We start from the raw sequence: 27,644 nt of genomic DNA on the forward strand, positions 1-27,644 counted from the left end.
CCGAATTTCTTTATTTGTATTACTCCATCACGAAGAGAAGAATCCACCAGTCTATTTTCCTCACCTTCTCCTAGAGAGGGCCATGCAGTGTAACAGATATATGGAAGGAATCAAATATGATTCCCATATGATTATCCATTTTTATTTCTTACTTATGCCATAATGTGAATGTATAAGGTACTATTGTTTAGCAGAAAAGAGTGTAAAAGTAACATAAATAAGGTTGTGGTCCAGATATGGAATATCCCCTGCATAGGGGAGCCTTATGCACAAGGAGTGTGCCCCGTAAGGAGAGCCACCCTGCATGAAGAAAGCGCAGCCTGCCCAGGAGTGGTGCCACACCCATGGAGAGCTGATGCAGCAAGATGATGCAACAAAAAGAGACACAGATTCCTGGTGCCGCTGACAAGAATCCATGCGGACACAGAAGAACACACAGTGAATAGACACAGAGAGCAGACAATGGGGTGAGGGGACAGAAATAAATAAAAAATCAATCTTAAAAAAAAAATCAACCTAGAAATCATCAGGTTGTTTAACAAGATTTTAAAGACTATTCAACTCATACATATTGTTGAGTATTCACAATGCATTCAGAATTCATCACCTACCTTTAGAGTTTTCAGCAATGTTCTTCAAGTCAGAAATATCAACTGTTCATTTTAGCTTACAAATTTCTATGGTTGTCATATCCTTCATAAATTTTAAAACAGTTCACCAGATACACACATTTAAATGGTACATGTTTAGCTTGGGTTTACATACCCAAGCTAAACAAATTATGGAGTTTAGAAGGGTTTTGTGAAATTTCAACCTAATTTTCTTTCCTGGATGCCGAATGGCCTTCCATCACTGATTGCTAACAAATGTGTGTGTTTTCTGTAACTTTACATATAGATGGAAAAAGAGAAAGAGAAATAGAGAAAGAGAGAGAACACTATTTTTCTTTATCCATTTTTAAAAGAAAGCTCTCCATTGCTACTTCGATTCATAGCAGCAACAATGACCAGAGAAGTCCGAGTTTTGAGCAGATGGGTAGCTGTGTGCAAAACCCAGATCCTTAATTTACTAAATTACTTAATTTTTCTGAGCCTTAGTTTTCTCATCTGTCACACAGGGCTAGCCTGGTTGGTCATCAGGAGTCATAGTTCTATTTTATGCTTGTTGTCTTGGCATAATTATTCATAATCATATTAACCAGTATTTATAACAGTATGACTGACTCTAATAATTACTAATAGCATTCCTTTTCAACCTCCAAAGTTTAGATGATAAATTATATGTTCATTCTAACATGAACAAATGTTCATTTGCGTTCTCCACTTTTTCCTGCCTATGGTTATAAAGACCTCCCTAAAGTGCAATTTAGAAGTGGTGCCACCTTCTGACTGTTGGACTCAGGTTTTAACTGATAATTTTATGGTGAATAAAAAAAGAGCATAGGTATTGAAATCTGATGATGAATGTACAAACTGATGCTCTTACTCTTGGAGTTGGTCTTATTCAAGGGGACAGTCAAATTATACCTTTTTTTTTAAGATTTATTTTACTTATTTCTCCGCCTCTTTCCCCTTGCTGCCTGTGCTTGCTGTCTGCTCTCTGTGCCCATTCGCTGTGCATTCTTCTGTGTCTGCTTGTCTTCTCTTGTCTTCTCTTTAGGAGGCACCAGGAACCGATATTAGGACCTTCTGATGTAGGACAGAGGCACTCAATTCTTTGATCCACCTCAGCTAGCTGATTTGTTGTGTCTCTCATTATCTTTCCTCTGTGCCTCTTTTTTTTTTTTTTTTGCCAGATAAAATAGATTTTATTTATTTATTTATTTTCCAAATTCTACTCAATTTATTCATTTTTATAAAAGATATTACATTAAAAAAAAAAAAGAGGTCCCCATTCGTCCCCACCTCCCCCACCCCACCATTCCCCCACCCCACCATTCCCCCCACAGTAACACTCTCCCCCATCATCATGTCACATCCATTGCGTCTGGTGAGTACATCTCTGGGCATCACTGCACCCCATGTCCCGTGTTCCACACCATAGCCCACACTTTCCCACATTCCATCCAGTGTGTGCCTCTTTTTTGTTGCATCGTTTTGTTGTGTCAGCTCTCCATGTGGGCCAACTCTCCATGAGAGCCAGCTTGCCTTCACTAGGAGGCCCTAGGAACCGAACCCAGGACCTCCCATATGGTAGATGGGAGCCCAATCACTTGAGCCATATCTGCTTCCCTCAAATGATATCATTTCCTAATAAAGAGTCCTTGAAGGGAAGTGAATGTGACTCAAGCTGTTGGGTGCCCACCTACCACATGGGGGTCCCGTGTTTGGTTCCCAGTGTCTCCTGAAGATGACAAGCAAGACAATGAGCTGACATGATGGGCTGGCAAGGCGAGGTGATGCAACAAGATGACACAACAAAATAACACAGCACGGAAACACAATGAGATAGGCAGCAAACAGAGAGCAGGTGTGGCTCAGGTGAATGGGCACCTCCCTCCCCCATGGGAGGTCCTAGGTTTGGTTCCTGATGCCTCCTTAAAAAGAAGACGGGCAGATAGCGAGTGCAAACAACAAGGGGGTGGGGGCAGAAATAAAATAAATCTTTAAAAGAGTCCTTGAAGAAATCTTAAGAAAAGTAAAATATAAACCACCATTTCAACATTATGATGGGAGAGGTTCAAAAATATTCAGGACAATCATCATGGATGCATAGTTTTTAAAACTCTTGCCTTGAGTTTCATGTGCATTGCTGCACATAGGCTAGTCAAGCAGATAGGGCCTTCACCGACATGCTCACTGTTTTAGTTTGCCAGGGCCACTAAGACAAACTAGTTGACTTAAGCCCCAGTAATTTATTGTCTCAAGGTTTTGGAGGCTTAGGCCTCCAAAACATCTTGATAGGTGGTGCTTTTTACTGGAGTCTGCAGAGTTCTGGTGCTGACTTGCTGCAATTCTTGGGATTCCTTGACTTGGATGGTGATCAATGTCATCCCATGACTGACTTCACCTAACTGTGTCTGAATTTCCTCTGCCCTATGAAGACTCTAGTCATATGGATTAAGGCCCAGGCTGCTTCAATTTGGCCTGGGACCCCCGAAGTTCCTATTCACAAATGAGTCCACACATTAACTAATACCAATGTCTTCCAAGATCCTATTTACAAATGGGCGCACACCCACAGGAGTGGGGTTAGGACCTTAGGACTAGAACACACCTTTTGTGCGGACATGAGTCAATCTCCAATGGTCACCGTGCTCACCAGAGCAGGAAAGTTAGCTGATGGCCCAGCTCGCAGCTCTGAGCACACATTTCTTATCTTTTCTTTGCTAGACAATTTAGAGAAGGATGATGTGTCAGAGTATTTATAGAAGACATTTGCATGCTGAGTGAAGTCTCCTGATAACTGATGGTTCTTTAAAACTGTGGCCTTGCAAAGAGAAAGGAGAAACTTGTAGGGTTTCTTTTCCAAATAGCCAACTGCTGTATTTGGGAGGTCTGAGGATTATGACAAATGTCAAGGACCACACACTGCACAAAAGCAGCCCATTATCACTGTACACACAGAAAGCCCATGTTGAGTGGCTGATTTTGTTGCAAATAATAATTTTCACATTATACAATTTGAAAATTTTAATTAGCAATGAATCCTTCCAGGGATAACCTCCCCACACCTTTTTATCATTCTGTAAAAATAAGTCAGATTCTGCTTAAGCAAAAAAGTTCAAAGTAAGTGTTTCAGCATGATATTGACTGTTTCTTCCTCAAACGATAATTTTGGAAATTCATGATGCCAAAGAATGAATGGCCCAATCCTGTGGTCACTTTGCAGTTCTACATTTCCTTAAAGCTAAGGGGTTCTTTTCCAGGAAAAGAACGAAGCTGGTATTTTCAGTTTGATGGAAATCACACTATTTAATAATATTAGATACAGTAAAACACTTAAATCCGTTGGTAGCGGTCTTAGACAAATGCCACAGTCACAAGCCAAGTTCTAGGGAGAAAAGTTAAGCCAAGAGAGCAGAGTTTCACTAAAGACCTTACAGCCTCTGAGCAACCAGGCGACGCCTTCTTCCATTCCTTCCTCTGGCCCCATTCAACAAAAGGAAACACTTCCTCGCCCATAGACGTGGGCGCTTCTAGTGCACGCCAGCGGCCAGCACACCCACAGGCTTCCAGCGCTGGGCTTACTTCCCTGCCCGGGGCACCAGGTTCCTCGCGGGAACCCAATCTCCAGGCCTGGATCACCAGTGACGACGGCCGCGTGGTCTCTCGCCCCTACTCCTGACGCGCAGACGACTCTCCTCCCTCCCCCAGGGCCGCGGCTGCGGCTGCGGCGCCGCCCGGGGAAAGCGGCGGCCTCCGGCGAGGCCGAGACGCGAGGCTCGGCGCCTGGGACCGCACGGGCACGAGCGCACTTCCGCACACTTCATCCTGTTGGTGACACTGGCTTTCTGGCCAGCTCAGAATCCTCTCACACACTCCCGGCAGCTGCGGGAGCATTCGCCGCCCGCTCCCACTCCCTGGATGCACTTCCTGTTGCGAAATCATTTCCTCGTGGGCTAAAGGTCGGGGGAAATCCTGAGAGGGGGCCAGCCGAGGAACGCGCCATGTGGGGAGAGAAGAGCCTGGAGCAGAGGCTTCCAGGCTAGCTCAGCCTTCACTCTGTGACTTCGGCTAAGACCTTGGCATTAGTATTTTCCATCTGTCAAATGGACTCTTGTGAGGCCCCAGTAGGTAATTGGCTTGTTTAGGCATTCGCTTGTTCAATAAGTATTTATATATTCGACACACACACACCAGGAATTTTCCTAATTTTTTAAACAACAGAAGTTTATTTTCTCACAGTTTTGGAGGCTGAAAGTCCAAAATCAAGGTGCCGGCAGGCCATGCTTCCTTTGAAGTCTCTTCGGCGTTTTGGTGGTGGCTTGCCAGCCAGCCGTCACGCAGCCTCTGCCTCTGCCACATGGCCCCCTCTCTTCTTACTTCTCCTGTGTCCAAATTTCCTCTGCTTTTGAAGGCTCCAGTCATACTGAGTTAGGGTCCACCTGATTCGGTTCGGCCTCACCTTAACTAGTAACATCTTCAAAGATCCTACTTATGAATTGGTTCACATCCACAGGATCAGGGGTTAGGACCTGAGCGTGTCTTTGTGAGGGGTGTGATTCCCACAGGAACTTAGACTTTTAAGTGGCTGCTGGATTCATGCCCAACATCTTTATTGTTAGAACAATGAAGTCGACAGCATGAGGGGCAAAATAATCAAGTCTAATGTAATGCTCTAGGATCATTTACTTAGACTCAACATGTGTCATTTTTTGAGGATACCCCAATTTTTGAACTGACAAAAACACAATCCTAAACAATGGAGGCATTACACAAAATGTCGCAATCTTAGAGGTGATATAAAAAAAGATTTTGGTCTGCCTATATATGTACACACACACTGCAAGGGACACGGATACTATAACTCTACATTATAAATGTAATATGTTAGCTGGACTATTAACATTCTTGTCTCTTTTGTTTAATTTTTCCTCCTGTTGAGTCATTTTCTGTGGGTGTATGTTTTGCTGCTGATTCTGGATCTTCCACAGCCGTGTTTTAGAGAGTCTTTGTGGGATAGTATGGGATATTTCTATAATTTTCTTGTAGGATCAAAGTGAAACCTAAGAGTTTGCTTATTTAGACTGCCCTAACCTAGACCATCTAACACAGGAGATGCACTTATGCAACTGTATGATTCATTTTACTAATACTTTGATTTTGCATGTGAGGATACTCAGGTTTAGGGAAATTAAGTGCCATGGCCAAGTTCACATCCAAAGTCATAGGAATCAAAGCCGGAGTGCCATTTTGGTGCTATTTCACGAAGAGGCTGCTCTCCTGTGTTTGTGTGTGTGTGTGCTGATCATCACCTATAGCATTTTATAGTTGTACTATTTATTAAACACTCTTACTACTAATACACTCTATTTTACCCAAGTTTCAATCCACTTTCATTATCTCAGAACCAATGGGTAGGTATTCTTTAGAATGATACTCTCTGATCTCCCTTTGTGCCACTCAGTTTTGGTGGCTTTCCTCTAAAATTCAGAGCGTTACTTTATGTAAGAATATTTTCTCTTACTCAGTGGGAACAATGTATGGTTGAGGTAATACCTCTAGGACTAGCAGCTCAATAATAAAAGGTTTTATTTCTGGGCTTTCCATTTTTATTTTGTAGGATGTAAACCTGGATACCTACACTCTCAGCAGCTTAGGTTCCTAATCTGTAAAGTGATGCTATGTCTGCCAACTTGCCTCCTAAATTCCACATGAAGACTAACATATAAAATAAAGTCGAAAACACTCAGTATTAAAAAGTTGCAGGAAATCCAAACCACCAATAACTGGACAAAAGACCAGTTGGTTCATAAGAGATTGCTAAGCCGTGGACCATCAACACCTGATAAATCATGTAACATGGAAAGTATGGATCCATGGGAATCCACAATCAACTGACTTTAGTTCACTAAATTAGCTTCTAATTTGACTTATTTTCCACTATTCCTCATTTTTTTCCCCAAAACTGCCTGAATGAGTCTACTTTAATTGTTGGTTAATTTGTCTTCCTCTTCTCTCTAATATTTCCTTGGGTGGACCTTCCACTGAGTGGTGGGGTCCCTATTCTGGTTTGAAGTATGGACTGGCTTTATAACTCTGGGCTGATTAGATAGCCTTCCTAAGCTTCACTTTCCCATCTCTAAAACAAAGGTAATGATCATTCCTTTCATGATGATGAAATGAGGTCATCTATTTGTACAGTGTTCAGCATTGTGCCTGGAAATTAGTAATATTTGATAAATGGCAGATATTATTTTCCTTATTCTATTCCAAATGAACACAGCAATTTTCATTAGCTATCTTTTATGATGCAATGATTGGACCAATTTTCCAGATCTGCATCTAACCCCGGTAAATGTATAAGACTCATTTTTAGCACTTTCTGATGGTATCCATCCTGACTGTAAGCTGGGAACAATTAAGGGTCTAAGTCTGGAATTTTCTGCTGAGCACTGTGCTGATTCTCTTCCTGGCTATACTTTGGTGGTGATGTCTCTCGTCTCCTGGTGGTGGTATTATTGCCTTTAAATTCCAGGCTCTTTCAGAAGTATTTTCTGTATTGACCTTGTCAGACCTAGGTAGTTCATTTTCATTGTTAACTAAGGAAGTTAACAGGCAATGGAGGAAAATAAATGAGTAAAACGAAAACTTCAAATATCTAATATTTCTATATAAATTGTAGTATTTAGTATTAGGTAGAATAGAAAAGATAATAGAATTTATTGTCTTTTAGGGTCTTGAATGACAAAATTTTATTGTTGACCTTTTTTTTTTAGGAGGGACTAGAGACTGAACTCAGGGCCTCTCATGTGGGAAGCAGGGACTCAACTGCTTGAGTTACATCTGCTCCCCAATATTATTATTATATTTTTTAGGAAGTGCCAGGAATTGAACCTGGGACCTTGAACATGGGAAGCAGGAGCTCAACCACCTGAGCTACATTCTCTCCTCTATTACTGGCCTTTGAAGAAGAGGCATCTTCTCATTTCATTAAAATCCTGAATGCATAAATTTAAAGAAATATTCTAAAGGGCACTTATTATTTCACATCATAAAGCAAATCACCTACTTTGATTAGAATTTGTTATACTGGTTTGATATAAAAATAATGGTGTTGATAAAAAATCATTTGGCCTGGGGTAGTATGAGGGAACCTTAATTGTACTACAATAAAGAAGGCAGGGTTTTTACCTTGATCCTGTCTCCAGCTACCCAGGTAATCTTGCAAGGAAATTTAACTTCATTAGACTTCATTTTCTCACCTGCAAAATGAGTGCATTAGATGCCCTCTAGACTCATTTCGGTAACAGACTTCTTTGATTTCATGAAGCATTTGGGGACCTAAGTTGCATTCTAGACCTACTTGGGTACATTTGGAAACTGACCATCTTTTTACCACCCTCTACAGTAGTCTAAAATTCAGATACTTGAATTATGAGGCAGTGTGGTATGAGAAAAGGCTAGTTATTACTTCTTTTTCTAAAAAAAATTTGTTATTGATAATTAAATGAACTGGTCACATCACAAACACCATTAAACCAAATATCGCCCCCCCCTTTTTTTTTGCTTAAAAACCACAATAGACATTAATCTAGTAAGCAAACTCGAAAAGGTAATATCAGTTTTCCATTGGGAATTAGCAGATTTTGAAGAAAGTAGTTTAAGCCGATTAACAAATTCAGCTCCTTTAGTATGTGATCTTTAATCTTTTGCCAAACACCAAATAAAAAATAAATAATTCAAATAGGAATATAGTGGTTAAAGAAAAAAGGGAACAAAACATTAAATTTCTGTACCTTCAAAAATTCCTTCTGCATAAGCATTTCATTAGATATGACTTCAGCTATAGAAATACGATTTGATATTTTCATTATTTTAGCTCATGACCCTGTACGGAGATTTCTCTGAAGAGATCACCTGTGTACCACAAAGCAAGATGGCTTAGTAGAGCATCCTTTACTCAGCCTCTTGGGTAGGCCCTAGGGAAACTTCCCTAGTCTCTCTTGAACTCATTGATATTAAGACTCTTTCTTGCCCAGAATTCCTAATTTGGAATGTAGAGTTAGGATCAACTTGCATTGTGCTGGGTAGTAAGATCAAAGCAATAGGATCCCTTGGACATAAGCTTTCTGGTTTGTTGAGTCATAGTCTGAGTTCTCCTCAAAAAGACTGAATTTTATAATACTCCTGGCTGCTCAAGAAAATAAGTATAGCTCAAGATATACCTTCTTTTTTCATTATTTTTAAATTGTCTTTTTAAAAAATACATAGATCACAAAAAATGTTACATTAAAAAATATAAGAGGTTCACATATAACCCCCCCCCCCCTCCTCCCATATCAACAATCTCTTTCATCATTGTGGCACATTCATTGTATTTGGTGAATACATTTTGGAGCACTGCTGCACCATATGGATTATAGTTTACACTGTAGTTTGCACTCTCCCCCAGTCCATTCAGTGCGTTGTGGCAGGATATATAATGTCCAGCATCTGTACTTGCAATGTCATTTAAGACAACTCCAAGTCCTGAAAATGCCCCCATATCACATCTCTTTGTCCCCCTCCCTGCCCTCAGCAACTCCCGTGGCCACTGTCTCCACATCGATGATAAAATTTCTTCCATTGCTAGAGTCACAATAGTTCTATAGTAGAATACCAGTTAGTTCACTCTAATCCATATTTTATTCCTCCATCCTATGGATCCTGGGATGGTGATGTTCACTCCTCCTGTAAATTGAGAGGGGGTTTAGATCCCACATGGCTGATGGATGCGATTCTCTTGCTTGCGGTTAAGATGTACTTTCCATAAACAAACAAGAGCCTCACTGAAATTTTCTCTCCAGATACGTTTTGTGTGAAAGAGAGTGTTTTGATCAAAGTATATGTTATCCAGTCTCAAAATTCTCAATAAAAGTACCTTGACACTTATAAACCCTTTTAAACATATGAAGTTAGAGTCACAATATATCTAAACAATTCAGTCTGTCAGTCAATAATACATCTTACTTAAGCGTACACTTTTATTCTTAAGAATGGTAAACACGATAAAAGTCCCCTTCCCTTGAGGAGCTTGCATTCTAGTGAGAACAAGCCAAATAAATATCAATTATACAGTGGAGTTATAATTGTTAGAATAGATGTGAGAAGGGATAATAATTGTTATTATTATTAATATATGATTTCTTTCACTACCCTGGTATATTAAAAAGATTGTGACTCTAACCACTTCATTCTCTTTCTTTCCCTCCTCCTTAAAGAGGGGCCCTCTTGCCAGTTGAGCTCTTGGGTTTTCAAGATGAAATACGGAGGGGAAAGGATAAGGGGAAGAGGACAAAAAAATGCATGGAGGGATGAGGAGCTGAGGAGTTCTTTTGGGAGGAAGAATTCTCAGGAAAATAGCTATGGTTTATGGGAGCAGTTCATTAGGGAAAGGGGGAAAGGAGATTTTAGTAATGTTACTGGGAGTCTATGAGTTTTTTCAGGGTGTTTGAGAAAACACAAATGTTGATTTATCTGGAAATCTTTTTTTATTGTATGGACCATGACTTTTTAAAAAATAAGATTTATTTTATTTATTTGTTTGTTTCTCCCCACTCCCTGTTGTTTGCACTTGCTTTGTCTTTAGGAGGCATTGAGAACTGTACCTGGGACCTCCAGTGTGGGATGGAGGCGCATAATTGCTTGAGCCATCTCCATTCCCTACTTCGTTGTGTCTTTCATTATGTTTCTTCTTCTTGTGTCTCTTGTTGTGTCATCTTGTTACATCAGCTTGCCATGCCTGTCCATCATGCCAGCTCTCTGTCTTCTTTAGGAGACACCAGGAACTGAACCATAGACCTCCCATGTAGTAGGCAGGAGCTCAGTTGTCTGAGACACCTCTGCTTTCCTGGACCATGACCTTCTATTTTTTTTAACTTTTAAAAAATTAATTTATTGAAATATATAACCCACACACAGACATACATAAACAATAAGTGTATAGTAATAGTTGTGAATTTACAGAACAAACATATATAACATCCTTGTTATATATAAGGTATAACATATATACCTTACATTGTTGTTAAACCTTGTAAACTTAATGATTAAAGAGCATTGTTAAAATATTACTACTAACCAAAGTATTTTCCCCCAATGCTCCCTATTATTATTATCTTTTATCATTTATATATAAACATACATAAACAATTAAGTGTATAGTAAAAGTTGTGAACTTACAAAGCATATATACATAACATTGTACAAGGGTCCCGTACATCAGCTCTCCACCAATACCTTGCATTGTCGTGCGATGTTTGTTACAAATTATGAAAGAATATTGTCAAAATCTTACTACTAATCTTAGTCCTTATCTTATATTTGGTGTATTTTTTCCCCAACACACCCTATTATTATTTGTTAAATGGATTTTTTATGACAGAAGTTGTAAACTTATAAAACAATCATGCACATGTCAGAATTCCCAAACAACACCCCTCTATCAACACACTACAATGTGGTGGAACATTTGTTACAGATAAGATAATATTATTTGATTGTTACCACGTCCAATATATATTTGGCTCACATTTTCCATACTGCACCATTATCAACACAGTATATCTTTGGCATAGATGAAAGAATATTATATTATTACTGCTAAACACAGTTCATAGGTCATTCCAGTTTATTTTTCCCATGCGTTCCCAATACCCTGAAGTAGTGATATGCATTTGCTCTAGTTCACAAAGGACACTCTTGCGTCTTTACCATCAACCACAATTCTCATCTACCTCTTGGTTTACTGTGCTATCCAGTTCCTAGATTATTCTCTAGCATTCTGTCAATTGGCATTTATATTCCCAGACTACCATTTTCAGCCACATTCCCATTTATAAACTATATATTACTCACTATTTGTTACCATCCGTTCTATACATTTCTACACTTTTACAGTAAAGCTAATTAAAACTTCTACATACATTAAACATCAGTAGTCTACTTAGTCCTTCTTTTATCTCTGTTAATAATCCACCACCTACCTGCAGGTCTTGAAGATATTTTCCTACAATTTCTTCTAGAAGTTTTATGGTTCTTACGTTTATTTTTAGGCTTTTTAAAAAATCCATTTTGAGTTAATTTTTGGATAAGGTGTGAGAAAAAGGTCCTCTTAACCTTCTTTCGGCTATGGATATCCTGTTCTTTCAGCACCATTTTGCTGAAAGGACCGTTCTGCCCGAGCTGTGTGGGTTTGAAAGGCTAGTCAAAAATCACTTGACCATACATGTGAGGGTCTGTTTCTGAGCCAGCAGTTCGGTTCCATTGGTTTATGTGTCTGTCTTTATGCCAGTACCATGCTGTTTTTACCACTACAACTTGGTAATATGATGTAAAGTCTGGAGATGAGGGTTTGCTTTTCCTTTTATGATGTTTCTGACTATTCAGGACCCCTCACTCTTCCAAATAAATTTGATAATTGTGTTTTCAATTTTTTTTTTAAATGCTGGTGGAATTTTTATCAGGGTTGCATTGAATCTGTATATGAATTTGAGTAGAATTGACATCTTAATGATATCCAGTCTTCCAATCCATGTGCATAGAATGTTCCTCCAGTTATTTAGGACTTTTTTGATTTCTTTTAATATTGGGTTGCAGTTTTCTGAATACAAGTGCTTTACATTGTTGGTTAAGTTTATTCCTATTTGAGTTTTACCAGTCATATTTTATTTTCACCACTCTTTTGACACTTTTACTTACTTTTATTTATATAATCTTCATTTCTAGACTCTCTTCCAGGCCTTTCTCTCCTGTCTTTTCTTTTCAGGCTCTAGCACACCCTTTAGTATTTCCTGAAAATCTGGTCTCTTGCTTAGAAATTCTCTGTTTCTGTTTATCTGTGAATATTCTTATCTTGCCCTCATTTTCGAAAGACAGTCTTGCTGGATATAAGATTCTTGGCTGGAAGTTTTTCTCTTGTAGTATCTTAAATATATTAGATCACTGTCTTCTTTCCTCCATGATTTCTGGTGAGAAATCAGCACTTAATCTAATTGAATATCCCTTATATGTTATGCAATGCTTTTCTCTTGCTGCTTTCAGAATTCTTTCTTTGTCTTTGGCATTTGACATTCTGGTGAATATGTGTCTTGGAGTTAGTCTAGTAGGATTTTTTTTTTCTTTTTTTTTTTTGGATGGGAGTACATTGTGCTTCTTGGACATGGATATCTACATCCTTCAATAGGGTTGGGAAATTTTCTACCATTATTTCTTCAAATGTTCCTTCTGCCTTTTCCCTTTCCTTCTCCTTTGGGACATCCATGACATGTATGTTTGAACATCTTTTGCTGTCATTTAGTTCCCTGAGTCCTTGTTCAATTTTTTCCTTTTTTTTCTTCATCTGTTCTTTTGTATGTTCACTTTCAGAGGCCATTTCTTCAAACTCACCAATCTTTTCTTCTGCCTCTTCAAATCTGCTATTATATGACTCCAATGTTTTTAAAATTTCATTTATTGCACCTTTCATTCCCATAAGATCTGCTATTTTTCTATGTATGCTTTTGAATTCTTCTTTATGTTCATCCATTGTCTTCTTTATATCCTTAATCTCTTTAGCCATCTCATTTAATTAATTAAGGAGATCTGTTTGAACATCTGTGATTAGTTGTCTCACATCCTTTATGTCATCTGGAGGCTTATCTTGTTCCTTTACCTGGGCCATAGCTTCCTGTTTCTTGGTGTGGATTATAATTTTTTGTTGGTGTCTGCTCCTGGCTTACTGAAGTATTTATTCTGGGTGGAGTTCTTCTCTTTAGTTTAGGGCTTCCTGCTATTTCTCCCTTGCTGGTTGTGCAGTAGCAACCAAGGATGAAGTTGGTGATATAAGCTGTGGTGACTCAAGCTGCCCTCATTACCTCAGGGACCAATGAAGCATCTCCTAACTTTTTCTTTTGTCAGGGGCAGGGACAGAGTCACAGTTGTATGGAATTATCAAGTCATGAAGGCCTAGACTCTAGTTGCCCAGAGAATCTGATGAAGCTTCATGTCCCTTTTTCCCCTGCCTGGGGCAGGGATGGAGCTGCAGGTGTGGGCAGCAGTCTATGCAGTATAGGTCCAAGATGACCGCAGTTGCCCTGGTACACTTCAGATTATTCAGTTTGTGGTAGTGAAAGGTACCCAACATTACATGGATAGGCTGGTGCAGAACCAGTCACCCTCCTCCCTGCCAGAGGAGGGGCTGAAGCCTGGGCTAGGGCTGCGGACTGATCTGGGTGAAAGAAACTGGTTCCTACCATCACTGTGATTTTTGTCAGCCCAGCTTCCCCTCAGGCTGGGGGTGGAGTAAAAATGACAGCCACTGGTCTCTTTCCTTCCAACTTGGACAGATTTACACCTTAGCCGTTCCTTGGGTTATTCCTTAGCTTTCTGTGTCTACCAATCAGTAGCTGAAGTCAGCAGCCAACCGTCTCCCCCTCCTGCTTTTGGGAAATGTAGTTTCCAATTCCAATCACAGAACAGTTCCTGGGGTGGCTTGTGCCACCAGAGTAGGACAATTACTGGACTCCGTGGCCTGGCTGGTAATTAATTTCCTGGAGAGGCTGGCACAGGTCCCTGCAGCTTCCTCCTGTCGGAGGTGGCACTGGGGCCTAGGCTAGACTTGCAGTCTGACCTGGCTGGAAAGAAGCCAGTCTCCATCAGCACTGGGCTTCTCAGTCTGTCCTGCTTCCCCTCGTGCCAGGTGCGGAGTTAAGATGGCAGCTCCCAGACTCTTTCTACTTGGACAGCTCAAACTTTAGCTGTTCTTAGGATTATACTCTAGCCCACTGAATTTAGTCATCAGTAGTTAAAGTTGGTGCTCAACTGTTTCTTCCTCCCCCATTTTTGGGAAGTGGAGCTTTCAATTCCAGCCGTGGAACAGCTCCCGAGGTGGCTTGCACCTCCAGTGGAGGACGGGCACTGGCCTCCGTGGTGTGGAGTGCTCTACTTATGAGTCCTCTTTGCAAATGGGCAGTCTCCTCCTTCCATTCCTTCAAGGATGTTGCAGGATGCCCTTCTGCCCTCCTGAAGCCCCCAAACAGGCACTTCAGCTAGCACAGATAACTCTGGGTGTTTACTAACTGCCCTGTAGCAGGAGCTGACTCTAGGAGCTCCTTACTCTGCCGCCATCTTGCTTCCTTTCTGACCATCACCTTTTAACAACTTTACTGCTTTGGTTCTGAACAATGTGGGTCATAATTAATCCTTTATAGGATTTGCTTGAAGGTAAACTAAACATTATAGAATATAATTTAAATTAAAGGAGCAGCATGTTTCAAAGTGCTGGAGGGACAATGAACTTTCAAAGGAAGGAATCTGTCAGCTGAATCCTGGGAATAGAAGCAAGTCAGGCAAAGGGGGAGAGGGAGGACTCTGGGGAAGGAGAGTCATCAGAAGGAGGAAAAGGATGCAAAAAGCTCAGAGAAAGAGGAAAAATGAAAAGAATTACCGCATTAATGGACTTTTGAGGATTGTCCAGGTTTTGTTGACTAATATATAAAATTTTGCCACCATAAAAATGTTATAAGAAGCAGGACAGATTTTTAAAAGGGGACTAAAGGATCAAAGAGCATGTGGATAATTTTTTTAAGAACCAGAATACTTCCCAAAATGTTCGTGACAACTCACACCCACACCATCAACATCCCAGGGAGGAATCTGATTGGTCTGGCTTAGGTCAGAATGGCAATGAGGGACCATTGATGTGACACAGTGTATGGGAGACAGCAACATCCATTGCTCCTGGTTATTTGGTTCATCATGTATACCCAGGTCAAGAAGAATGCAGGGCACGTAGTATGTATATTATCACACATATTGTTAAATGAATACTTAAGGGTAAGGGAGTGGCAAGGCAGGGAAACCAGGAAGTGACATTGGGTACAGAGATACTGGGACAAATTTGAAAATGTTTAAAAGGGGATACTGACACAACTTTTAACCAATTGGACTAGGAATGTAAGGGTAAGGGAGAAAGAGAGGAAAACTCTGAACACCTTCCTTATGAATTATCATTTATTTATTTGTAATTTATTTATTTTACTTGTTAAAAATGAAATTATAACCTACATACAAAAAAGTGCAATTATTAGTATACAGGAAGATGAATTTTCACAAACTAACAAAGTCACACAGCCTGCACTAAGATCAATAACAGATGACAGAGAGTGGGTGTAGCTCAGTGGTTGAGCACCTGCTTTGCATATAGGAGGTCCCAGTTTCAATCCCCAGCAACTCCTCCTAAATAAATAAAAGTAACAGATGACATCTAATATCTGAGTTTCCACATAGAGATTAGTTAAGTGAATGGAATCAACTATATAAATGGACCCTCTTTTGGGGGCAGTTGCAGTTCATTGATTACTCTTGTTGAATATTCTTCCATGTGCTATGAATATTCTACCTTGGCTGGCCATTTGGTTAGTTACAAATAACACAGCTAGAGGTTGTCTAGTATGTTTACTGTAGTTGTCTCCCGGTGAACAAATGTACAAGTTTTTGTTGAGTATATAACTTGGAGTTGAACTGTCAGGTCAAAGGGTATTCAAGCATATAGCTTCTCTTGGCTCTTTCACTCCTTCTGGGGACTTTCCTATCTTTCACCCTCAAACACCTTCTCTGCCATCCCACCCTCCTCAGAATTTCTCTGATTGTGGGAATATCAATGTATTCAGACTGCAGATATAACTGACAAAGAGTTTTCCATGGTAGTTGTAGCAATTTGCTCTTCCCACTACGAGTGCGGGAGAATCCATTTGCTCCACATCCTCACCAAATACTTGATATTACCTATCTTTTTCATTTGGATATTTTTATTGGTCTACAGTGATATTTTCATATTTTAGTATTTCCCGGAAACTAATGGTTTTTCATATGTTTATTTTCCATTAGTATATCTCCATTTGTAAAGTGTCTGCCCTTTTCCTACTAAGTTACCCACCTTTTTCTTACTGATTTATAAGATTTAAAAAATGCATTCTAGGCACAAAACCTTGTACTGATACACGATGTACCAGTTGAAGTTCTTTCTGTGAATCCCAGAAAAGTTCATGTTTTTAAACTAATCTATTCCTGTGGGTGTGGGGTCCTTTGATTACATTAGATTCAGTTAAGGGACCTTTTGATTAGATCACTTGATTAGATCACTTTAGGGACTTTAATTGGACTACATCAATGAGATATGACCCAGGGTAGGTCTCTGCCCTCTTGCTGGTGTCTTTCCTCCCACCCCAATTACATTTTATTAATAAAACAAGTAAAACTGACTAATCAATCTGCACATAGAACTACAGATGAAGCTGAATAGGCCTTGCTTTTAAAACAAAATGTATCAAGGGCAAGGGCTTTGGGGGCTCTTGTCTAATTAACTGGGATTATCATATTTCTCCCTATATACAAAATGCAAAGCCTACAAGTCAAGGCTTTGTTTGACATTCCTAGAGATCACTTGTGATGATCCTGTTTATTTTAGAAATATCCACTTGCAAACATTTAGAGTGGGTGACAGTCAATGATATCTTCTAACTTTTGCTACAATTCAGCACTTTCCTTAGTCCCATTCTGAGCAATGATAGATAATTTCATAATTCTTTTTTAAATGCATATTGTTATTTCTTTTTCTTGATTTCATTTAGTTATATACATTCCTGATCCATCTGAGTATTTATTTCCCTTTAGAAATATACCATCAAAATAAAGAGAGACTTGAGGTTGTTTCAGTGTTCAGGTTTGCATGTTTTTCTTTTTTCCAGCTTTTCTTCAGTTGTCCTAAACATAACTAGGACTATAGGTACTGCTGCTGCTGGTGGTTTTAAACTGTACCTCCCCAATAATATCTCTCATGAAAGTTCTACAGGACACCAGGCAGATGAAGCAAGCTTAACCTTGTTGCTCTGTTGGTAGGTTGTTATATCTTTTGTTTTAAGCTTTCCTGTGGAAGACAAAATGCTAGGGTCTTTTATAAACTGAGAACTGAAAGCAGAAATACGCAGAGAGAGACATCTACCCTTTTTATTCTGCCATGTGAGAGCAGACTTCAGGATCTCCTCCAGCTCCAGGAAGAGAGAATCCCTGGGAGGCTGGGAGAGAGGTGGGAGGTGGGAGGCTGGAGTCAGAGGCGCACAAGGGCATGGAGAGAGGCCCCTGAGAGTCTAGGCTCCCAGGTCAGTTCAAAATTGAAGAGACAAGTTCTGCCATGTGCTTGATCATCCACAGGTGAGCCCCAGGAGAAAGCAGCCTGGAGAAGGCAGAGATCCAGACAGAGAGTCGGTATTTTGCTTTGCCATGTGGCAGGAGTCCAGGATCCAGCAGCTGAACTTTGGTGAGACAGCATCTCTGATGATGCTTTGATTTGGACATTTTCACAGCCTCAGAACTGTAAGCTTTTAACCTAATAAATTTCCTTTAGAAAAGCCAACCCATTTCTGGTATTTTATATCGACAGCCTTAGCAAAGTAAAACACATATATTGTGAGCATCTTCTTTCATTCTACTGGTGGCCTTTTCAGGCTTTTCAAGGTGATTTGTGATGAAAACCTTCTTAATTTTAATTTAGTCTATTTTAGTGCTTTTCAGATCTTTTTGAAGAAATCTTTGATTAAGATTACAGTTATTCTATTACATTTTCTTCTAAAAGTCTTTACTTTTAATTTTATTATTGTTTTATCTTTAATATTTAGATCTGCAATCCATTTGGAATGGACTTTTGGTAATAGTATTAGGTAAGGGTCAGATGATATATAAATTTTTTTCTTAGGTTTTCCTTATATATAACTAACTCACCAGTAGCAACTCCTCACTCAGCAATGCAGTTTCCTTTGCCATAAATCAGGTGAAAATATATGTGAGTCTGCTTCTGTACACTATGCTGTTCCATTGGACAGTTTATCTACTCTTGAGCCAATTTATACTGTCTTAATTACAATAGATACATAATATTTCTTGATATTTTGTTGTATAAATCTACCAGTTTTATTCTTCTTCTTTAAGATTGCCTTATTTATTGTTAGCCCTTCGCCTTTCTATCTGAATTTAATCATATTGCCCCCACCCCCACATACATAAAACCAGTTAGAACTTAAGTTAGGATTTCATCTAATCTGTTGACTAATTTTGAGGGAAAATGCCATATATACAATATTGAGTTTTCTAAAAGGTTAACATGGCATAGCCCTCAAATTTTTAAAGATCTTATCTAATTCCTTTAAATGGTATTTAATACATATCAGAGCAGATATCTTGCATGTCTTTAATTAGATTTATTCCTAAGGGTTTGATGATTTCAATGCTATTGTAAATGATAAATGCTTTTAAATTGCATTTTCTCTTTTTTGATGATACATAGAAATACAACTGACTTTTTCTATTGCGTTTATATCTGGAAATTTTGCTAAATTTATTTTTTTGATTCTAATAGTTTATAGAGTCATTTGGATTCTTAACAGATACAACCATGTTGTCTTAAAGAATGTGTTTCATTATGTCTTTTATTTTTCTTACTTTATTACATGGACTAAGGTCTCTAGTCCAGATGCTGAATAGAAGTGATTGATGAATAGAAGTGTCTCCTTCCCAACAACTTCACCATTGACTGAATTGTTTGCTGTAGGTTTAAAGAAAGAATTCTTTGCCATATTTAAGAAGTCACCTTCTCTTTCCAGTTTGCTAAAGACTTTTATAATGAGTGAGTGTTGAATTTAGTTGAATGCCTTTTATGGAACCAACAATTATGACTTTTCTCAGTTGTTACATGCCTTGATTTTAAAAAGTATTTCAATTAGCTATTAATTTTACTTCTATATATCATATAAATAAAGATCAGACATAACCAGATGAATGGAGGATAATCCACACCCTAATCAAATGAAGTTGTTTTTCTTGAAGCATAGTTTCAGTTCCTATCCTTTCCACTCAGCCCCACATATTTATTGCAATATATTAAGAACTCTATTCCTACCAGTTACATAGAATTAATTATATCTATATCCTGGGCTGGACTTAGGAGTCTGTGTACCACTTAAGCTGGATCTCTATCCTCTATGACGTACTTGTGTACATCACTAAGACTGGTTCTTAAAATGTATGTTTCTGTTTCTCTCTCGGACTGGCCCCAGATACTGAATGGCTTTGGCCCTGATAATGTGCTTTTGTTCTTGCTAACTTCTTCTACTTGAGGCCTGAAGACCATCTTGGTCCCACCTAGTTTTAAACTGGAAGGATCTCCCAGCACAGTTCTATCATCATTCTTTAGACTGGAAGTATTATCATTAGCAGGTAACCTTTACTCTTTATAGATCGGGGTCCTTAAAAATAAATATGTGCCTGAGTTGAGTCATCTTTTTTCAGCCATTGTGATTTTATTACTAGCTATTTGTGGGGAGCCAGCTGAACAACTGAGATAATTATCCCAGACTTGGCTCACCTTTACTTTGCTTATTTCTCCTTCTCTCTCCACTCCAGAATGCTTTGTGACCTGACATAATTTTTAGACAATATCAGATATTTTTAAAACAACCAATAAGTAAAGACTAACAGAGGAACCACAGAGAAAAATACTTGTACCAGGCTCTAAGGTCCAATTGAGTTTGATCAAGAGAAGAAAGTTATCTTTATGGAAGATACATTGGAAACATCCAAACCCCTTATGTAAAAATACTGACCTGGTATTGGATGAAAGGAGAGAAGATTAGCTTTCCCCTTGACAAGGATGCAAGAAGCCCCCTGGCCTGCATTACATGCATAGAGTTAAGGCATTGACCCTACTTAGTAGAAACTAGCCATCATTTTTAAAAATGTACCAAATTGTGGAGCAGCTGTAGCTCAGTGGTTGAGCATCAACTTCCCATGTACACGAGGTCCCAGGTTCAATCACCGGTACCCCCTAAAATATATACATACACACACAAATATACATACACACACATACACACACACCAAGTGTATGCTGTGGGCCATAGTTAGTAGTAATAGTATGATCATGTTCTTTCCTAATCTGTAAACAAGTGTTCCACAACAATGTCAGGTGTTGGTGGAGGGGTGATGTATGGGAATCCTGCACATTATGTATGGTAGTTTTGTAAGCTCACAACTTATCTAATTAAAAAAATGGGGGAAAAATACATAACCAGAAATTCTGTTCTCTATTCTCTGTAATCAAGCACAATCACACTCTGTGGCCAAATGGAAGTAAAACCAGAGAAAGGAGCTGGTGGGAGGCCTCATTCTGAAACAGTGTTCGATACAACGTTTTCAATTTCTTAGTGGATCATGCAGACAATCATGAACCTCCTTGCCCAGGTAATTAATTATTTTGGAAAGAGGCTCAGAGTGGTGTGATTATTAATTACTGGAACCCCTTTTACTTTGATCTGATTCTATGACAATAGGGTTAAATGACTTACCTTCTCTCAAGGCACACATTATGAAGGTCTTTCTTCTTGGGTCCCTTCTCCTCAAAGAAGATGACTGGGAGTTAGAAGACTCCTCCATAAGGTTTTCATGATTAGGTAATTGGTAGCTTCAAGATCGTCCCAAGTGGTACAGGCCACATCAGTTGTAAAACCTATGCAGGCTTTTTTCTGCCCTAAATGTCATTCTATTTTGATTACACCTACAACTTACGCTACTAAGTTTAATAGTTTTTTGGTTTTGGAAGGTATACAAAGTGAATATATGTTTATCCATGCAAGAATCTATTTGACTCAACACAATGTCAATTTAAAAATCATGTGACATTAAGATACATATTTATCTTACTGTAAGTATCAGGAGAACTTTTGATTTTACTTAATTAGATGATTAAAATGTGGTAATACTGCAAATTGATTGACATCCTTTGCAGTTTGTCATACATTTGCTTGAAAGTGTTAACATCTTACAGGTAGATAATTTTTTATAAATATTTTTGATATACATATTACCCAAAGAAGAGAATATAATTGCTTGCCTAATGGGATATGCTTCTGGTGATAGGGTAGGTGTCTTATAAAAGCTAAATAAATAACAAGTAGCACCTTATATTTACCTTGCTGCAGGTGAATAAATAAAGGGACAGAGAAATAAATTATTTTTCCTGCTAGCTAAGCACAGAGTGAACCTTCCTTAATAAGGTAATGAAGCAACAGAGCAATACTTTATTTGCTTTTAACCTTCAGTAAAGGAGGATTGCATCCCAAGGGAAGTCAACTCTGTAATTATGGAAAATACAGTATCTGTATTGCCAGCGTTTTAATTCACATATTCACTCTACAATTATTTATTTAGTTCTAACTTAAATAATCTTTTTCTTAAAAATGTTTTAGGACCAAATTATAAAGCTTTAATGTAAGGATATACAGATAATTATATTAAATACAGAAAATCTTCTCATTATACGCATCTGCACATGCAGATAGCCCTTTCTTTGGGAAATAAGATAAATTTCCTGTATTTGTTATTTTTCACATTGTTATACCCACCTGCAGTTTTTTTTTGTTCTTATTTAATGTATTTTTTAATGAAACTTTTTTATTTTGAGATAATTGTAGATTCACATGCAGCTGTGAGAAATAATACAGAAAGAGGCTGTGTCGCCTCTAGGTGGATTCTCCTGGTGGTAACATCTTGCAAAGCTAGACTATAATGTCACAACCAGAAAATAGACACTGGAAAAATCCACAGTCCTTAAGTCCTTACTCATATTTCACCAGTTTTGCACATACTTGTGTGTATATGTGTGCACACATGTGTATTTGGTTCTATGCAATTTTTTTTTTCTTTTTTTGAGGAACTGGGCCTGGGGATTGAATCAAGGACCCTGCCTAAGGAAGCCAGCACTCAATCACCGAGCCACATGGGATCCCCTGAGCCAGTTCCCTCGTTTGTTTGCTTGTCTGTTTTTTGTTTCCAGGAGGCACCAGGAACCGAACCCGGGACCTCCCATGCACTGACTGCTTGAACCACTCTGCTCCTCTGGTTCTACGCAATTTTATCACATGCATCCAACACATTAATCGAGATGCGGAATAGTTCTTCACCAAAAAAGACGTTTTCTATTGTCTTTAGAAAAAAATTTAAACCATTTACTTTCCTCAGCCCCCAAGGGAGGGAAAAGGTGGGAGGACATAAAACATTACTAGGTCCAGGGGAACCAAAGAAAGTGCTGAGAGGACGGTTCCTTCCCTAACGTTTTCACCCGGGGAAGAAGCCCGTTACTCTGTGCTGGTGTCAGGATTCCTGCAGGATGGTGGGAGGAATCTGCCTCAGGCCTTGTTACATGCTGACTGGGGAGTCTCAGGGCCTCTCCAAGCTCGCCTGAGCTCTGATGGCTACAGTGGTTTCCGTGTGCTGCCCTGCTTCCTCCTTGGACAACGCATTTGGAGGCAGCTCTGTCTGGTTCGGCAGTGGCATCTGGTCCTCAAGGGATCACTGGGTGTCCAGAGACAAGTCCAATTCAGGTGACGATGGTGCTTCCAGGGGCAAAACAGTCCCTGAGGACACATAGGACTTGGCTGCTTTGGTCTCAAACATGACTCTGCTGTTTCACGAGGGGACTTGATGCACTGGAATCTGTCAGTGGGAGAATGGGAGCTGCCCCTGGAGCTGGATGCTTGTTTGCGGTGGTGGCCACGCTGGGGTGACTGGGATGCTCTTGGCCAAGCCCATCTCCACCAGGAGGATTAAGGGGTCAGGACCCAGCAAGAGGAGGGAATGCTGGGCCCCAACTCCAGCTTTGGGTCCACAAAGGAGCCTCAGCTTCTTCCTACAGTCTTTAATAAACATACACCCCTTCTACTTCCCTCCCTAATCCTTAACAGACATCAATTTAATCTGTTTTCCATTTCTACTATTTTGTCACTTCAAATCCATGTTATAAAAGTGGATTTGCACAGGATATGATCTTTTAAGATTGGCTTTTTTTTTTCCTACCTAAAGATTCAAGCAGTTGTTCCTTACGTCAATGGTCGATTCCTTTTAATGCTGAGTAATTTTCCATGGTCTGGATGTACCATAGTTTGTTTAACCATTCACCCATTGAAAGACATTGGAATTGTTTCCAGACTTTGGCTATTACAAAGAAAGCTGCATGAATATTTATGTGCATGTTTTTGCATTAAAGTAAGTTTTAAATTTATTTATGATAAATGTCCAAGAGTGAAACTGTTGGGTTACAGGGTTTAGACTTATGCATGTTTAGACTTATGAGAAACTGCCCAACTGTTTTTCAGAATGATATACCATTTTGTAATTACCAATAATGAATGAGTGATCCAGGTTCTCCACATCCTTGCTAGAATTTTGTTTTGACTATTTTTTATTTTATGATAGATGTGTAGTGATACCTCATTATGGTTTGATTTTTTTTCCCTAATGGCTATTGAAGTTGATCATCTTTTCATATGCTTATTTGACATCTGTATATTCTCTGTGGTGAAACCCATTTTCTCATTTGTATTGTATGTGTTTTTTTTTTTACTGTTTAATTTTGAAATTTTAAAAAATGTAGTCCAGATATAATATATATCTTCATATCCTTGGATGGATATGATGTTTTGGTTTGCAAATATCTTTTCCCAGTCTGTAGCTTATCCTTTCATTCTCTTTAGAGATTTTTTTCCTCCAAGCAAAGTCTTTTTTTTTTAAAATGAGGTTCAAATTATTAATTTTCCTTTTATGGATTGTGTTTTTGGTGTCAAATCTAAGAACTTTTGCCGAGTCCTAGATCCTGAAGATTTTCTCCTATGTTTTTATTTTCTAAAAATTTTATAGTTTTTAGGTTCTATAATTAATTCCACAATCCGTTTTGAGTTAATTTTTGTTTAAGGTATAAGTTATATCATTTTTTTTCTTTTGCTATGGATATCCAACTAAGACAAATTTTGAAGTGAACTTTAATTTTCCCTCCCCTCATCTTCCCTCTCTATATACTTTCCTTGACTCTTTCAGTGCTTTCTTGCTCTATCTTACTTCCCTATCCTTTCTCCCTCATTTGCTTTAACACACCACCTGGTCCCACATATAAAGATATAAATAAAACATGGTGGGTTGCTAGTAGCTGAGACTTAGTTCAATGATTATCCCTTCCAGGAAGTTTTATATTATACATTTAAAGGGAACGAAACAAATCTGGAGGTGTTAATTGTGGACCCATGAGCACTTTCTGAGGGAATCTGTTTTCAAACATGCTCTAGATTTGCACTTCAAGGTCAGCCTGCCTATAAGCAGCACAGACTGCTAGTGGGAAGAGCCGCATCCAAACCAACCAGAATTCTCAGGAGAAAGCATTTGAATTAAGAGTCACCAAGTTTCAGTCACTGCCGGGCTTTGGAGCTGGGATTGCTAGAGTTTGGGGATGGAGTAGGTATTTTGAATTTATGTACCTGGTAAGGAGTAAAACAATGAAGAATGAGGAAGACAATGGAGCAGATATTCAGAAAGAAGCAGAGGGAGAGGTTGAGTGCCCCATCCAACCCCAACCTTTCCCAGCACCAGACAAGAAAGAGATACAGATTGATGGAAAGAGAGAGAGGAGCCTTGGTGAGGTGTTGCCTCCATGTGTGGCTACTTTCCATATTCCAGAAGCAGTCCTCACAGGACCTGTGCTTTGACCTCCAATGCCGTGAGACCCACACTTTCTTATAGTTATATGTATGAGCATTGTAGCTGGTGGATTTTGTGACATGGTGGCACCTGAGAAGTAGAGTTATCTAAAGAAAACTATGTCTTCTGAATATACCTCGATATATATTCTGAATATATATTTAGTATATTCTAATACAGGCAGCAGTCTCCTCAGCAATTGTGTAGAACCAATCCTGTGAGTGTGTCCTCATGCAGCCACACACATGCACAAGCACAGCATTAAATACATTATGTTGATGTGAGTTGAATAAATTGAATATGTACATGAAATTTGCTTAAGTATAAGCAAAACACAGATCTTACATATATTTTTATAATGCAAAAATCCCAATGAGGATGGAAATTCATAAAGAAATTACAAATTTGATATATCTGGGATTTATTAACTGTTCACTCCTATTAGATAGAATTACTTATTAGAAAATACTCATTGACATTTGAGATAACTTGACGTGGACATTAGTTGCAAAAATGTGGAACTGCATTAAGTGAGCATTCAAGTCTAGCACCTCAAAATTTATAGTTGGAAAATCTTTGCAAAATGTTTATTGCACAGGTATGGTATAAAAACATGCTTGTCACTTTTTTATATTTGTTTGATTTTTTCCAATCATATATGCTTTCCATTTTTTGATGTAAGGTTCCAAAGACAAGGCACTGCATATTCTTTGTACTCTAGAACCACTAATCATAGACCTTTGGAGGGAATTTGAGACCATCTAGTCAATCCGCCCTTGTTTCACAGGCCAGAATATTGAGTTTCCAAGTGATTAAAAAAACTGCTCAAGAACATGCATTTAAAGGTCGTAAAGCTGGCACTTATTCCACAACCTTTTTTTCTTCCCTCTTTCCTCTCCCCTTCCACTGCTGTTTTTGCTGTCTGTGTCCACTTGCTGTGTGACCTTCTGCATCTATTTATCTTTTTGTCTTCTCTTTTTGTCTTTCTCCTCTAGGATGCACTGGGATTCGATCCTGGGGAGCTGTGATGTGGAGAGAGGTTTCCTGTCACTGTATCACCTCAGTTCCTGGTTTGTGCTGCACCTTGCCTTGACTCTCCCCTTCATCTCTCTTTTGTTGCGTCATTGTCTTGCTGTGTGACTAACTTGTGTGGGCACTGGCTCACCACGTGGGCACTTGGCTTACCACATGGGCACGCATTTCACCAGGAGGGCCCAGGGATTGAAGCTGGGTCCTCCCATATGGCAGAAGGAAGCCCAAGCACTTGAGCCACATCCGCTTCCCCCACATCCTTTTCGTATCCATGCTGTCTCCTATTCAATGTAATAATAAATAACTATCTACTGTAGACTGTTCACAGGATAAGAGAACACAGGAATGTATCTTCCCTTCCTACAGCTCCTACAAAGAGATATTCCCACAGGCTTCATGATCTTTCTTGCTTCTGACTCCTCTCCCTTAGATTACAACACCTTCACACTCTCATGTGGGTTAAATCTATTGATGTTACAACCAAGATAAATGTAAAACTAATTACTCATTTATTTAAAATAACAATAAACCCATACATTTAAACATAAATAGCATGTTTTATAAAATCACTATATTTTAAAACAAAATAATAGTGAGAAGAGTGGCCTTGTTTTACATTTTTGCAAATCTCTTTAATGTCTGACTTAATAGCAGATGGTGGGATTATTATATCTGTTGCAATATGTTGTTTTGGTTAATTAAAAAATTGACCTCACATAGATATACAGTTGGAAAAAGGAATAGCATTTTTTTTTAAAGACTTATTTATCTATTTATTTCTCTCCCCTTCCCCCCTCCCACTCCAGTTGTCTGTTCTCTGTGTCTGTTTCCTGCATCTTCTTTGTCCACTTCTGTTGTTGTCAGCAGCACGGGAATCTGTGTCTTTTTGTTGCGTCATCTTGTTGTGCCTGCTCTCTGTGTGTGCGGCACCATTCCTGGGCAGGCTGCACTTTCTTTCGCACTGGGCAGCTCTCCTTACGGGGCGCACTCCTTGTGTGTGGGGCTTCCCTATGCGGGGGACACCCCTGCATGGCAGGGCACTCCTTGCGCGCATCAGCACTGCGTATGGGCCAGCTCCACACGGGTCAAGGAGGCCCGGGGTTTGAACCGCGGACCTCCCATGTGCTAGGCGGACGCCCTATCCACTGGGCCAAGTCCGCTGCCAGGAATAGCATTTTAATAGCCTTTTTAAAAAAGCTTTTTATTGTAGTAACATATATCCCACTAAAATTTCCCATTTTAACTACTTTCAAGTGTACTATTCAGTGCTTTTAATTATGTTCACAGTATTGTGTGACCATCAGCAATGTCCATTTGCCCCAATTTTTCATCACTTTAAACAGAAACTCTGTACTCATTAAGCAATATTGATAGCTTTTTCATATAATGGTGGGTATTATTCTTTGGAACCACACC

At 39.1% G+C, this 27,644-nt stretch overlaps 1 long non-coding RNA gene and 1 other non-coding gene across 2 annotated transcripts in view; both read left to right on the forward strand.

Moving 5' to 3' along the window:
* LOC131273249 (uncharacterized) overlaps positions 1-27,644 on the forward strand; it is an 84,638-nt gene that overhangs the window by 37,103 nt on the left and 19,891 nt on the right. Inside the window, exons 2-5 of the long non-coding RNA XR_009180397.2 lie at positions 17,835-17,940; positions 19,137-19,302; positions 19,733-19,892; positions 20,777-20,915. This is a non-coding gene — a long non-coding RNA (uncharacterized lncRNA). The remainder of the gene's footprint in view (positions 1-17,834; positions 17,941-19,136; positions 19,303-19,732; positions 19,893-20,776; positions 20,916-27,644) is intronic.
* On the forward strand, positions 20,282-20,407 carry LOC111762150 (U6atac minor spliceosomal RNA). The gene has a single exon (XR_002795335.2). It is a non-coding gene; the product is annotated as a U6atac minor spliceosomal RNA (small nuclear RNA).

Source organism: Dasypus novemcinctus, chromosome 14 (genome assembly GCF_030445035.2).
Source record: "Dasypus novemcinctus isolate mDasNov1 chromosome 14, mDasNov1.1.hap2, whole genome shotgun sequence".
Taxonomy (NCBI): Eukaryota; Metazoa; Chordata; class Mammalia; order Cingulata; family Dasypodidae; genus Dasypus; species Dasypus novemcinctus.